Raw genomic sequence first — 16,108 nt, 5'->3', positions numbered from 1 at the left:
ACTTCTAACATGACCAATTACCCACTGTACACCCAAACAAATTAACACAATTTAAAAAGGTGAAGCACTTCTTTGCAACACAGGAGTAGAAACAATCAGACGCTGCTGTCATCTGGCTCCTCTGTGTCTCAGTAACCTCATGATAGTACCTCCCCTTCTACGAGGGACCTCCGGAACCTCAGAACTGGGTTTATCAGGGTGAACCCCATGAAAAGACCGGATCAGTCTGGCCGCATGACAATGATTATTTACTGCAAGTTCAGCTAACGGTAAGTAGGTAACCCAGTCCTCCTGATTCTCAGATCCAAACACCTAAGATAAGTCTTTAGATTCTGGTTAACCCATTAGACTGTGGGTGAAATGCAGAAGAGAACGACAGATGGATCCCCAGATGGGTGCAAAACGCTCTCCAAAACTTGGAAATAAACTACACCCCGTGGTCAGAACAATATTTTTATTATTATTTATTTCTTTATTTCTATAGCTCCATTGATTCCATGGTGTTGTACATGAGAAGGGGTTACATACAAAATACAGATATCACTTACAGTAAGTAAACTAACAGTGACAGACATACAGAGGGGAGAGGACCCTAACCTTGCGGGATTACATTCTACAGGATGGTGGGAAAAGGGACAGTAGGTTGGGGGGTTGCAGCAGCTCCGGTGTTGGTGAGGCGGTATCTCTGGTAGTGGTGAAGAAGCAGTGGGGTCATGGCAGGCTATAAGCTTTCCTGAAGAGATGGGTTTTCAGGTCCCGTCTGAATGATCAGAATGTGGTTGATAGACGGACGTATTGGGGCAAAGAATTCCAGAGGATGGCGGATATTCTGGAGAAGTCTTGGAGGTGATTAGGTGAGGAGCGAATAAGTGTGGAGGAGAGAAGGAGGTCTTGGGAGGACCGGAGATTGCGTGAGGAAAGATATCGGGAGATTAGTTCAGAGATATATGGAGGAGACAGGTTATAGATGGCCTTGTAGGTCAGTATTAGTAATTTGAACTGGATATGCTGAGGGAATGGGAGCCAGTGAAGAGATTTGCAGAGGGGAGAAGCGGAGGAGGAGCGAGATGAATTAGTTTGGCAGCAGAGTTAAGGATGGACTGGAGAAGTGTGAGAGTGTTAGCAGAGAGGCCACAGAAAAGAATGTTACAGTAGTCGAGGCAGGAGATGATGAGGGCATGCAGAAGCATTTTAGTAGATTGAGGGTTGAAGAAATATCGGACAGGATCCCATGTAATTATACAATTTCCCTGACGAAAATTTGTGTTAGGTAAAGCTGGTAGATCCATGATAAAATCAACGCATAAGTGAGTCCAAGGTCTACTAGTAATCTCCAATGGTTTGAGCGCCCCTAAGGAACGAGTATGAGAGGTCTTAGAATGCGCACAGACACTGCAGGCAGCTATATACTCTCAGACATCCTGATGAGCACCTGGCCACCAAAAACACTGAATAAGATCAGTGGTGGCTTTATTATCAGGATGTCCGGCCAAGACCGAATCGTGATGTTCACTAAGAATTCTTAGATGAAGATTCACAGGTACAAACAGTTTACTGAATGGATAGGCAACACGGGAGTCCACCTGATCATCAACAACCTCTTTTTCAAGATCAGAGCATACAGACACGCCATAACCACCCCTTTTTGGAGAATAGGTACCGGTTCACAATTATTTCCACCCCCAGGAAAACAGCGAGACAAGGCATCCGCCTTAATGTTTTTGTTCCCTGGTCTGTTTGTGACAAATAAAGTTAAGGTCCAGGGAGTGTCGGGGCTTCATCCCTATGTCTGCTATTCAAGTGATTAGCTATTTAGCTGTCTCTTTGCCTACAATTAGTGCCAGTTGTAGCTTTGCTCAAATGGTGTGTGCTCGCTTTGTTCTCTATGTTCCTGTATTTGATCTTTGCTCCCTGACCTTGACTTGACTATCCGTTTGCCTTGCCCCTTTGTCTTGATCCACTAACTTCCCAGAATTCTGACCTTGGACTGTGACCTGACTACGCATTCTCCATATCCCTTTATTTATTACTAGCCCTCTTGGTATCAGACCCCAGATCTCTTGACTACACAGTCTAAAGGTCCCGTCACACTGATTTTGTGACACATCAGCGATCTCGCCAGCGAGATTGCCATGTGTGACGGGGATCAGCGACCGGCCCCCCTGCCGGTTATCGCTGATCGTGCTCGAGCGGCCTGGGCCGTTTTTTGATCGCTGGTCTCCCACTGGCCAGCACGTATCGCTGCGTGTGGCAGCGAGAGACCAGCGATCAGCGACGCTGGATGCTGGTTGCTAATGTAAACGGCGCGGCTCCTTGATACCCGATGTTTACCTTGGAAACCAGCGTGTACGCCGGTTTCCAAGGTAAACATCAGGTATCCAGGAGTCGCGCGGCTCCTGGATACCCGACGTTTACATTAGACACCAGCGTCCAGTGTCGCTGGGGCTGTCTATGTGACAGCTCACCAGCGATCAGCCTAACGATGTCCCAGCGATCCCATCATGTCGGATCGCTGGGACATCGTTTAGTGTGACGGGGCCTTAATGGTTTGTGAGTACTGACCAGCTTCACAGTTGTTATCTTCTTCCTCCATCAGATCTTTGGCAATCTGTGATATACCACCTTTCCAACGTTTTAGAGGCTTTAGAAGGTTGGTCAGAGTAAGGCATTATTACAGATCAAACTTATAGGTTGCAAAAAAGTTTATTTTTTTTTCAGACCAAACTTGCCTTCCAGTTATTCTGACAAGGACATTTTTTTGATGTCATAGGAGATGATCCGTGTTTTTTATATTTTATTGAACATTTTTCAAGCATAAAGAATGAGGGGGAAAAAGGAAAAGCAACGAGCAGGGTAAAGAAGTGAGAAATATGTTGGATGGAATTGTGATTGGATCTGACGCATTCACATGAGAAGTGATCACGAGTCCGAGTATATTTCTACTCTGACCCTTTATAATACTGAATAATTAGGTGTCAGTGCGTCACTGTTATCTGCTTCTTTGTGAGATTATGTTCACTTTAAAAAAAAAAAAGTAACAGGATATTGAGATAAGCCCTCTGATATATAAAAGGGAGAACTGAGGAAAGGAGAACTCTGGAAAAAGGAGATTGCATTGTGGCCAAAAGTATTGACACCCCTGCAATTCTGTCAGATAATACTCCGTTTCTTCCTGAAAACGATTGCAAACACAAATTCTTTGGTATTATTATCTTCATTTAATTTGTCTTAAATGAAAAAAACACAAAAAGAATTGTCCTAAAGCCAAATTGGATATAATTCCACACCAAACATAAAAAAGAGGGTGGACAAAAGTATTGGCACTGTTCGAAAAATCATGTGATGCTTCTCTAATTTGTGTAATTAACAGCCCCTGTAACTTACCTGTGGCACCTAACAGGTGTTGGCAATAACTAAATCAGCAGCCAGTTGACATGGATTAAAGTTGACTCAACCTCTGTCCTGTGTCCTTGTGTGTACCACATTGAGCATGGAGAAAAGAAAGAAGACCAAAGAACTGTCTGAGGACTTGAGAAACCAAATTGTGAGGAAGCATGAGCAATCTCAAGGCTACAAGTCCATCTCCAAAGACCTGAATGTTCCTTTGTCTACCGTGCGCAGTGTCATCAAGAAGTGTAAAGCCCATGGCACTGTGGCTAACCTCCCTAGATGTGGACGGAAAAGAAAAATTGACAAGAGATTTCAACGCAAGATTGTGCGGATGTTGGATAAAGAACCTCGACTAACATCCAAACAAATTCAAGCTGCCCTGCAGTCCGAGGGTACAACAGTGTCAACCCGTACTATCCGTCAGCGTCTGAATGAAAAGGGACTGTATGGTAGGAGACCCAGGAAGACCCCACTTCTTACCCCGAGACATAAAAAAGCCAGGCTGGAGTTTCCCAAAACTTACCTGAAAAAACCTAAAACGTTTTGGAAGAATGTTCTCTGGTCAGATGAGACAAAAGTAGAGCTTTTTGGGCAAAGGCATCAACATAGAGTTTACAGGCGAAAAAAAGAGGCATTCAAAGAAAAAAACACGGTCTCTACAGTCAAACATGGCGGAGGTTCCCTGATGTTTTGGGGTTGCTTTGCTGCCTCTGGCACTGGACTGCTTGACCGTGTGCATGGCATTATGAAGTCTGAAGACTACCAACAAATTTTGCAGCATAATGTAGGGCCCAGTGTGAGAAAGCTGGGTCTTCCTCAGAGGTCATGGGTCTTCCAGCAGGACAATGACCCAAAACACACTTCAAAAAGCACTAGAAAATGGTTTGAGAGAAAGCACTGGAGACTTCTAAGGTGGCCAGCAATGAGTCCAGACCTGAATCCCATAGAACACCTGTGGAGAGATCTAAAAATGGCAGTTTGGAGAAGGCACCCTTCTAATATCAGGGACCTGGAGCAGTTTGCCAAAGAAGAATGGTCTAAAATTCCAGCAGAGCATTGTAAGAAACTCATTGATGGTTACCGGAAGCTGTTGGTCGCAGTTATTTTGGCTAAAGGTTGTGCAACCAAGTATTAGGCTGAGGGTGCCAATACTTTTGTCTGGCCCATTTTTGGAGTTTTGTGTGAAATGATCAATGTTTTGCTTCATTCTCTTTTGTGTTTTTTCATTTAAGACAAATTAAATGAAGATAATAATACCAAAGAATTTGTGTTTGCAATCATTTTCAGGAAGAAGCTGAGTATTATCTGACAGAATTCCAGGGGTGTCAATACTTTTGGCCACACTGTATATATATTTTTTTAACATGACATTTTTATTACAACCACATGTAACATTTCCACCATATTTAAAATTACAAACACATGACAAATAACAATATAATAGTACATCTATATATATAATCGTCTTATCCTGTCTGTCTGTAGCCGAAATCCCGCGACAGGCGCAGCTGTTTGTAACGGTCAACGTCGGGCTCAGTCGAGCGCAGCGCTCAGTCCGGCGCAGGGCTCTGTAAAAAGAGAATTATAATAAAAAAAAGGTTATACTCACCTTCTGATGGCCCGAGATCTCCACTCCACGCGCCCGGCCTCACGGTCCCAGTATTGCTTTGTGCCTTAAACCGGAGATTACGTCACTCTTGCGAGAGCGCGTCGTCATCAGCGGTGTTTCGCGCAAAGTATTACTGAGTATATAACTATTTTTTATTTTAACAGACACCATGCATACCAGGAAAGGGGGGTGAGGGGACCATGCATACCAGGAAAGGGGGGGGAATGGAACCATGCATACCAGGATAGGGGGGTGAGGGGGACCATACATACCAGGAAAGGGGGTGAGGGGACCATGCATACCAGGAAAGGGGGGTGAGGGAGACCATGCATACCAGGATTGGGGGGTGAGGGAGACCATGCATACCAGAAAAGGGAGGTGACGGGACCATGCATACCACGAAAGGGGGGGTGAGGGGACAATGCTTACCAGGAAAGAGGGGTAAGAGGACCATGCATACCAGAATTGGGGGGGTGAGAGGACTATGCATTCCAGGATTGGAGGGTGAGGGGACCATGCTTACCAGGATTGGGGGGTAAGAGGACCATGCATACCAGAATTGGGGGGGTGAGAGGACTATGCATTCCAGGATTGGAGGACCTTGATGCCAGAGGAGCAGAGGAGGACTCTTGCTCTGCTTCCTAGCCCCGCCCACTGGATACCGCGCACTGATATGTGCAGCCGCAGGCAATGACGGGGACTGAGCACACCCCGCCGGACCCCATCGGCCCCCGTGCACTGATGCTAACCAGGACGAGTAACCGCGCGCCGCTACCCAGTGTGAGCTGCGCGGTCTGCGGCCTGCCTTCCTAGTCATCCCAGCCTGCCATCTTCATCATCCTGGTCACCGGTGCTGCTGTGTCAGGTCAGTATGTGCTGCCTAATGGGGACCTGTGCTGCCTAATGGGGACGTGTGCTGCCTAATGGGGACATGTGTTGCATATTGAGGACCTGTGCTGCCTAATGGGGATGTGTGCTGCCTAATGGGGAAGTGTGCTGCCTAATGGGGACGTGTGCTGCATATTGGGGACCTGTGCTGCCTAATGGGGACGTGTGCTGCCTAATGGGGACCTGTGCTGCAAATTGGGGACCTGTGCTGCCTATTGGGGACCTGTGCTGCCTATTGGGGACATGTGCTGCCTATTGGGGACAGGTGCTGCATATTGGGGACATGTGCTGCCTATTGGAGACATGTGCTGCCTATTGGGGACATGTGCTGCCTATTGGGGACAGGTGCTGCCTATTGGGGACCTGTGCTGCCTATTGGGGACCTGTGCTGCCTATTGGGGACCTGTGCTGCCTAATGGGGACGTGTGCTGCATATTGGGGACCTGTGCTGCCTATTGGGGACGTGTGCTGCCTATTGGGGACATGTGCTGCCTATTGGGGACATGTGCTGCCTATTGGGGATCTGTGCTGCCTATTGGGGACATGTGCTGCCTATTGGGGACATGTGCTGCCTATTGGGGATCTGTGCTGCCTATTGGGGACATGTGCTGCCTATTGGGGCCGTGTGCTGCCTAATGGGGACGTGTGCTGCCTATTGGGGACCTGTGCTGCATATTGGGGACATGTGCTGCCTATTGGGGACATGTGCTGCCTATTGGGGACCTGTGCTGCCTATTGGGGACATGTGCTGCCTATTGGGGCCGTGTGCTGCCTAATGGGGACGTGTGCTGCCTAATGGGGACCTGTGCTGCCTATTGGGGACATGTGCTGCCTATTGGGGACATGTGCTGTCTATTGGGGACATGTGCTGCATATTGGGGACATGTGCTGCCTATTGGGGACCTGTGCTGCCTATTGGGGACATGTGCTGCCTATTGGGGACATGTGCTGCTTATTGGGGACATGTGCTGCCTATTGGGGACATGTGCTGCATATTGGGGACATGTGCTGCATATTGGGGACATGTGCTGCCTATTGGGGACCTGTGCTGCCTATTGGGGACATGTGCTGCCTATTGGGGACATGTGCTACTTATTGGGGACATATGCTGCCTATTGGGGACATGTGCTGCCTATTGGGGACATGTGCTGCATATTGGGGACATGTGCTGCCTATTGGGGACATGTGCTGCTTATTGGGGACATGTGCTGCCTATTGGGGACATGTGCTGCCTATTGGGGACCTGTGCTGCCTATTGGGGACATGTGCTGCCTATTGGGGCCGTGTGCTGCCTAATGGGGACGTGTGCTGCCTATTGGGGACCTGTGCTGCATATTGGGGACATGTGCTGCCTATTGGGGACATGTGCTGCCTATTGGGGACCTGTGCTGCCTATTGGGGACATGTGCTGCCTATTGGGGCCGTGTGCTGCCTAATGGGGACGTGTGCTGCCTAATGGGGACCTGTGCTGCCTATTGGGGACATGTGCTGCCTATTGGGGACATGTGCTGCCTATTGGGGACATGTGCTGCATATTGGGGACATGTGCTGCCTATTGGGGACCTGTGCTGCCTATTGGGGACATGTGCTGCCTATTGGGGACATGTGCTGCTTATTGGGGACATGTGCTGCCTATTGGGGACATGTGCTGCATATTGGGGACATGTGCTGCCTATTGGGGACCTGTGCTGCCTATTGGGGACATGTGCTGCCTATTGGGGACATGTGCTGCTTATTGGGGACATGTGCTGCATATTGGGGACATGTGCTGCCTATTGGGGACCTGTGCTGCCTATTGGGGACATGTGCTGCCTATTGGGGACATGTGCTGCTTATTGGGGACATGTGCTGCCTATTGGGGACATGCGCTGCCTATTGGGGACATGTGCTGCTTATTGAGGACATGTGCTGCCTATTGGGGACATGTGCTGCATATTGGGGACATGTGCTGCCTATTGGGGACATGTGCTGCATATTGGGGACCTGTGCTGCATATTGGGGACATGTGCTGCCTATTGGGGACATGTGCTGCATATTGGGGACATGTGCTGCCTTTTGGGGACATGTGCTGCCTAATGAAGACCTGTGCTGCCTAATGGGGACATGTGCTGCCTATTGGGGACATGTGCTGCCTATTGGGGACATGTGCTGCCTATTGGGGACATGTGCTGCATATTGGGGACATGTGCTGCCTATTGGGGACATGTGCTGCCTAATGGGGACATGTGCTGCCTATTGGGGACCTGTGCTGCCTATTGGGGACCTGTGCTGCCTAATGGGGACATGTGCTGCCTATTGGGGACATGTGCTGCATATTGGGGACCTGTGCTGCATATTGGGGACATGTGCTGCCTATTGGGGACATGTGCTGCATATTGGGGACATGTGCTGCCTATTGGGGACATGTGCTGCCTAATGAAGACCTGTGCTGCCTAATGGGGACATGTGCTGCCTATTGGGGACCTGTGCTGCATATTGGGGACATGTGCTGCCTATTGGGGACATGTGCTGCATATTGGGGACATGTGCTGCCTATTGGGGACATGTGCTGCCTAATGGGGACATGTGCTGCCTATTGGGGACCTGTGCTGCCTATTGTGGACCTGTGCTGCCTAATGGGGACATGTGCTGCATATTGGGGACATGTGCTGCCTAATGGGGACATGTGCTGCCTATTGGGGACATGTGCTGCCTATTGGGGACATGTGCTTCATATTGGGGACATGTGCTGCCTAATGGGGACATGTGCTGCCTAATGGGGACATGTGCTGCCTAATGGGCACATGTGCTGCATATTGGGGACATGTGCTGCCTAATGGGGACATGTGCTGCATATTGGGGACATGTGCTGCCTAATGGGGACATGTGCTGCCTAATGGGGACATGTGCTGCCTAATGGGCACATGTGCTGCATATTGGGGACATGTGCTGCCTAATGGGGACATGTGCTGCATATTGGGGACATGTGCTGCCTAATGAGGACCTGTGCTGCCTATTGGGGACCTGTGCTGCCTATTGGGGACCTGTGCTGCCTAATGGGGACATGTGCTGCATATTGGGGACGTGTGCTGCCTAATGGGGACATGTGCTGCATATTGGGGACATGTGCTGCCTAATGGGGACATGTGCTGCCTAATGGGGACATGTGCTGCCTAATGGGCACATGTGCTGCATATTGGGGACATGTGCTGCCTAATGGGGACATGTGCTGCATATTGGGGACATGTGCTGCCTAATGGGGACATGTGCTGCCTAATGGGGACATGTGCTGCCTAATGGGCACATGTGCTGCATATTGGGGACATGTGCTGCCTAATGGGCACATGTGCTGCATATTGGGGACATGTGCTGCCTAATGGGGACATGTGCTGCATATTGGGGACATGTGCTGCCTAATGGGGACATGTGCTGCCTAATGAGGACCTGTGCTGCCTAATGGGGACGTGTGCTGAATACATGTGAGGAATGTCTGTTTGTTGAGGAATCCCCACATGTTTTCAGGCTATCCAGCAGCTGCAAATCATGCAAATGCGTCGACAGAAACTAAATCTCCGAGCATGCCAACATACTCAGAGGACACCTGAGCATGCTTGGGAATACCCGAGCAACGAGTATACTCGCTCATCATTATTAATAATTTTATGCGGCCCCCGAACGCTGGTATAAAATTCCAAATGGCCCTCAGCAGAAAAAAGGTTCCCCACCCCTGGCCTAATCCTAACCCTAATACGTGTAACCCTAACCACAAAAAATTATTAAAAAAAAATATATATTTTTTTATAATCCCTTGACAACGAGGATGCGGGGATAATGGAGGAAGGGGGTGGGTAACTGGAGGTTTTATGGGATTTGCGGACACAGAAATGATTATTTTATACTTCTGACAGGGCAGCGCTTGGATGTAGTCTATCTCTCTTCTCTCCCAGAACAACTACAAGGAGAGAAGAGAGAGGCACAGCCCAAGTGCTGCCACATTTACTAATATTCGGGGGGTTCAATCACTGTGATAGGGTCAACACAGTGATCAAAGCCCAGCAGCCAATGAGAAAATTCTGATCAGTTGCCGGGTGCAGGCAGGCAGATCCTGGTGGGTGCACTGTGCTTGCGCCCGTCATTTTCTTTCTGCCGGAGGAAAGAGGGGGGGGACCGGGGGTCTACTGTTCCGGTAGTATATAAGGTTCCAGGGGGGCATCGGGGGACCCCATTTCACTCTCCTCTGATGTGCGATCACATCAGAGGAGAGAGAAATTAAATGGAAAATCGGGCTTTTTTTTGCGGTTGCCATTATACCGTTAATAATGGCGATGTCAACACCGGGGTTGGTGAAAACTGACCTGAATCATGTTCCCTGGCGTCTCGGCTACCCGCAGTTAAAAGGCGAAACACAACAAGAGAACACAAAATGACAAATTTGCAAAAATACTCTGCAGTAAAAAACATGACAGTAATCAGCAAGTGCTGTATAACAAATACAGGGTATTTAGTCGATACGTTTTTTGCAAAAAATGTATACCAAGCTGCTTCACCACGTCACGGTAACCCTTCATGAAGCAGTCCCTATCTAATGTATTTAAAACCTGAACATGTGAACAGTGTCTAGATGAACAGGATACAGACAGGCACCTCCTAGTATATGGGCTTGTGGTGTAATCCGCAGTTAAAAGGCGTAGCGGCGGTCGTTAAGGGGGTTAAATAACAGCTGCTGCTCCTGCTGCTGATGTCACGGAATGTTGAGGTCTCTGGCTCCGCCCCCTTGCATTATGACATCACACACATTGTGTAAGCAGCTGCAGAGCCAACATTCCGTCTGACAGTTGCAGACGGTGGAGAGAGAGGTAAGTCGCTCTATGTCACCTCTCGTTGTGTCCTTCATTCTCTTCTATCATCTATTTCTCATTTATTTTTTATTCACTAGGGAGTCTTTATTCTAAATAATACAAGCAGGTCCAAAATAAATAGTGACCCCCTCAGATTAGGAGATGTCCACATTTTACAGCATTTCTACCAATAGTGAAGGGAGTTATAGGATGTGACGGGATTTATCTCCAAGGACAGAAATGACAATGACTTCCCGATTATCCATCACCTGTTACTGGTTTCTGACTTTCTTGCTCATCAATCCCCTCGACCATAACTGGAACATGACGACTTCTCGATTTTAAGGCCATGTATTCTTATAGAATCATCCAAATCTGGGAGATTAAAGTCACATCCTGTAAAGGGAACACATGGAACATGAAGATAATTCTGTAATTGTCGGATGTTATTGAGACATATAGTAATATACAGTCCAGATCAAAGATATAAATCCAACCAATAGTGGGAAATCCTTGTACAACACCGATGTATATACATATTAGCTCCATATGTAGTAAAACTATTCAAATATTCCCCCACATTGGTAGGATTCCTACTGTTTGAGCTCTAGTATATTGGGCAATGCACTTCAGTGGGAGTGAGGTTGTTGGCTCCACACCCATTAGCTGCTACTTGTGATGTCACGGAATGTGGTGGTTGTTGACTCAGCACACATGAGCTGTTCCTTGTTATGTCTTAGAGTGATGGGATTGTTGATTCCGCCCACATTAGATGCATCATATGATGTCACAGAATGTTTCGGTTGCTGGCTCCGCCCACATTAGCTCTAATTTGTCATTTCACGGAATGTTTTGGTTTTTAGTTTTGCCCCCATTAGGTTCTACTTGTGATGTCACCAGATGTTTTGGTTGTTGGTTTCACCCCCATTAGCTTCTACTTGTGATGTTACTGAATGAGGATGGCAGCCCTTCAGAAAAGAATGGCTCTTGACTGCCTGTTAGCAGTTAAAGGGGGCACTTGTGCTGTTATAGGTGAGCAACGCTGCTCCTACATTGAAGACGCAAATGATTCAATAGAGAAACATGGATAATGTAAAGGAGCTGCATTAAAAAGCTAAAGATATATCCAAGGAGGGATGAAATCCCCTTTTTCTGGATGGGGTCTATCAGAGTTGGGTTAAAAAATGTAATCTCAACTTTTCAAAAGCCCATAGTGGTAGTGAAGGACATAAACTCTGAAAATAGGGTCCCACAGCTGCACCCCAACAGTTTGAGCAGCACTCTCAGATGAGTAAATAGCCTGAGAGCTAAAAGGGGGCACGTGGCCACTCACATTGTCACTGAGGAGGATTTCATTCTCCAGGGATTACTCCGGAGTGGTTCTTGTGGTGGGATGCAGGTCTGGACAGCTGTCGTCATCCTAATAGATAGATAAGAATTAATAGAAGTGTGTTTATGTTTTAAAGGAAATCTGTCACTCCCCGATACGTATATGACCTATTAATATGGGCATACAGGTAATAGAAATGTTAAGCTAATCTTAACTGTATGCCTCATATTAATGGTCTTGTTATGGATAAATGTTATATTTTGTCTTTATGTTAATAATCAGCCCAATAACTGATCATAACGCACAATTTCATCTGCGTTGGAGATCGAAATGGGTCCCCTAACTTCTTGGCCCATGTGCAATTGCACAAATTGCAGCAATATCATGTCCGCCCCTGTCCACCCCTTAATGGAATCATAGGAAGGATGACACTACAGCTACAGAGGTGACCGTCTGATAGCCTAGCTCGACTACCCACCTCTCCTGAAAACCCTTTCAGCTTTTTGAGACTTGGGTGGAGGACATCATCACTGAGAATAGGGTCCCACAGCTGCACCCCAACAGTTCGAGTAGCACTCTTAAATGAGTATATTGCCTGAAATCAGTAGGGAGAGCATAGCCCCTCACTGCGTCATTGAGGATGATAGCATTCTCCAGTGATTACTCCAGAGTGGTTCTTGTGGTGGGATGCAGGTCTGGACAGCTGTGGTCATCTTATTAGATAGATAAGAATTAATATATGTGTGTTTATGCTTTAGAGGTAATCTGTAACCCCCCAAGATGTACAGTACATGACTTATTAATATGGGCATACAGGTAACAGAAATGTTAAGCTAATCCTACCTGTATGCCTCATATTAATGGTCTTGTTGTGGATAAATGTTATATTTTGTCTTTATGTTAATAATCAGCCCAATAACTGATCATAACGCACAATTTCATCTGCGTTGGAGATCGAAATGGGTCCCCTAACTTCTTGGCCCATGTGCAATTGCACATATTGCAGCAATAACATGTCCGCCCCTGTCCACCCCTTAATGGAATCATAGGAAGGATGACACTACAGCTACAGAGGTGACCGTCTGATAGCCTAGCTCGACTACCCACCTCTCCTGAAGACCCTTTCAGCTTTTTGAGACTTGGGTGGAGGACATCATCTCTGAGAATAGGATCCCACAGCTGCACCCCAACAGTTCGAGTAGCACTCTTAAATGAGTATATTGCCTGAAATCAGTAGGGAGAGCATAGCCCCTCACTGTGTCACTGAGGATGATAGCATTCTCCAGTGATTACTCCAGAGTGGTTCTTGTGGTGGGATGCAGGTCTGGACAGCTGTAGTCATCTTATTAGATAGATAAGAATTAATATATGTGTGTTTATGGTTTAGAGGTAATCTGTAACCCCCCAAGATGTACAGTACATGACTTATTAATATGGGCATACAGGTAACAGAAATGTTAAGCTAATCCTACCTGTATGCCTCATATTAATGGTCTTGTTGTGGATAAATGTTATATTTTGTCTTTATGTTAATAATCAGCCCAATAACTGATCATAACGCACAATTTCATCTGCGTTGGAGATCGAAATGGGTCCTCTAACTTCTTGGCCCATGTGCAATTGCACGAATTGCAGCAATAACATGTCCGCCCCTGTCCACCCCTTAATGGAATCATAGGAAGGATGACACTACAGCTACAGAGGTGACCGTCTGATAGCCTAGCTCGACTACCCACCTCTCCTGAAGACCCTTGCAGCTTTTTGAGACTTGGGTGGAGGACATCATCTCTGAGAATAGGGTCCCACAGCTGCACCCCAACAGTTCGAGTAGCACTCTTAAATGAGTATATTGCCTGAAATCAGTAGGGAGAGCGTAGCCCCTCACTGTGTCACTGAGGATGATAGCATTCTCCAGTGATTACTCCAGAGTGGTTCTTGTGGTGGGATGCAGGTCTGGACAGCTGTGGTCATCTTATTAGATAGATAAGAATTAATATATGTGTGTTTATGCTTTAGAGGTAATCTGTAACCCCCCAAGATGTACAGTACATGACTTATTAATATGGGCATACAGGTAACAGAAATGTTAAGCTAATCCTACCTGTATGCCTCATATTAATGGTCTTGTTGTGGATAAATGTTATATTTTGTCTTTATGTTAATAATCAGCCCAATAACTGATCATAACGCACAATTTCATCTGCGTTGGAGATCGAAATGGGTCTCCTAACTTCTTGGCCCATGTGCAATTGCACAAATTGCAGCAATAACATGTCCGCCCCTGTCCACCCCTTAATGGAATCATAGGAAGGATGACACTACAGCTACAGAGGTGACCGTCTGATAGCCTAGCTCGACTACCCACCTCTCCTGAAGACCCTTTCAGCTTTTTGAGACTTGGGTGGAGGACATCATCTCTGAGAATAGGGTCCCACAGCTGCACCCCAACAGTTCGAGTAGCACTCTTAAATGAGTATATTGCCTGAAATCAGTAGGGAGAGCGTAGCCCCTCACTGTGTCACTGAGGATGATAGCATTCTCCAGTGATTACTCCAGAGTGGTTCTTGTGGTGGGATGCAGGTCTGGACAGCTGTGGTCATCTTATTAGATAGATAAGAATTAATATATGTGTGTTTATGGTTTAGAGGTAATCTGTAACCCCCCAAGATGTACAGTACATGACTTATTAATATGGGCATACAGGTAACAGAAATGTTAAGCTAATCTTACCTGTATGCCTCATATTAATGGTCTTGTTGTGGATAAATGTTATATTTTGTCTTTATGTTAATAATCAGCCCAATAACTGATCATAACGCACAATTTCATCTGCATTGGAGATCGATATGGGTCCCCTAACTTCTTGGCCCATGTGCAATTGCACAAATTGCAGCAATAACATGTACGCCCCTGTCCACCCCTTAATGGAATCATAGGAAGGATGACACTACAGCTACAGAGGTGACCGTCTGATAGCCTAGCTCGACTACCCACCTCTCCTGAAGATCCTTTCAGCTTTTTGAGACTTGGGTGGAGGACATCATCTCTGAGAATAGGGTCCCACATCTGCACCCCAACAGTTCGAGTAGCACTCTTAAAAGAGTATATTGCCTGAAATCAGTAGGGAGAGCGTAGCCCCTCAGTGTGTCACTGAGGATGATAGCATTCTCCAGTGATTACTCCAGAGTGGTTCTTGTGGTGGGATGCAGGTCTGGACAGCTGTGGTCATCGTATTAGATAGATAAGAATTAATATATGTGTGTTTATGCTTTAGAGGTAATCTGTAAGCCCCAAAGATGTACAGTACATGACTTATTAATATTGGCATACAGGTAACAGAAATGTTAAGCTAATCCTACCTGTATGCCTCATATTAATGGTCTTGTTGTGGATAAATGCTATATTTTGTCTTTATGTTAATAATCAGCCCAATAACTGATCATAACGAACAATTTCATCTGCATTGGAGATCGAAATGGGTCCCCTAACTTCTTGGCCCATGTGCAATTGCACAAATTGCAGCAATAACATGTCCGCCCCTGTCCACCCCTTAATGGAATCATAGGAAGGATGACACTACAGCTACAGAGGTGACCGTCTGATAGCCTAGCTCGACTACCCACCTCTCCTGAAGACCCTTTCAGCTTTTTGAGACTTGGGTGGAGGACATCATCTCTGAGAATAGGGTCCCACAGCTGCACCCCAACAGTTCGAGTAGCACTCTTAAATGAGTATATTGCCTGAAATGAGTAGCGAGAGCGTAGCCCCTCACTGTGTCACTGAGGATGATAGCATTCTCCAGTGATTACTCCAGAGTGGTTCTTGTGGTGGGATGCAGGTCTGGACAGCTGTGGTCATCTTATTAGATAGATAAGAATTAATATATGTGTGTTTATGGTTTAGAGGTAATCTGTAACCCCCCAAGATGTACAGTACATGACTTATTAATATGGGCATACAGGTAACAGAAATGTTAAGCTAATCCTACCTGTATGCCTCATATTAATGGTCTTGTTGTGGATAAATGTTATATTTTGTCTTTATGTTAATAATCAGCCCAATAACTGATCATAA

This window comes from Dendrobates tinctorius, unplaced genomic scaffold (genome assembly GCF_039654945.1).
Source record: "Dendrobates tinctorius isolate UK_male_01 unplaced genomic scaffold, ASM3965494v1 ptg000237l, whole genome shotgun sequence".
In the NCBI taxonomy this organism is placed as follows: domain Eukaryota; kingdom Metazoa; phylum Chordata; class Amphibia; order Anura; family Dendrobatidae; genus Dendrobates; species Dendrobates tinctorius.
Note: the sequence above shows the minus strand (reverse complement) of the source record.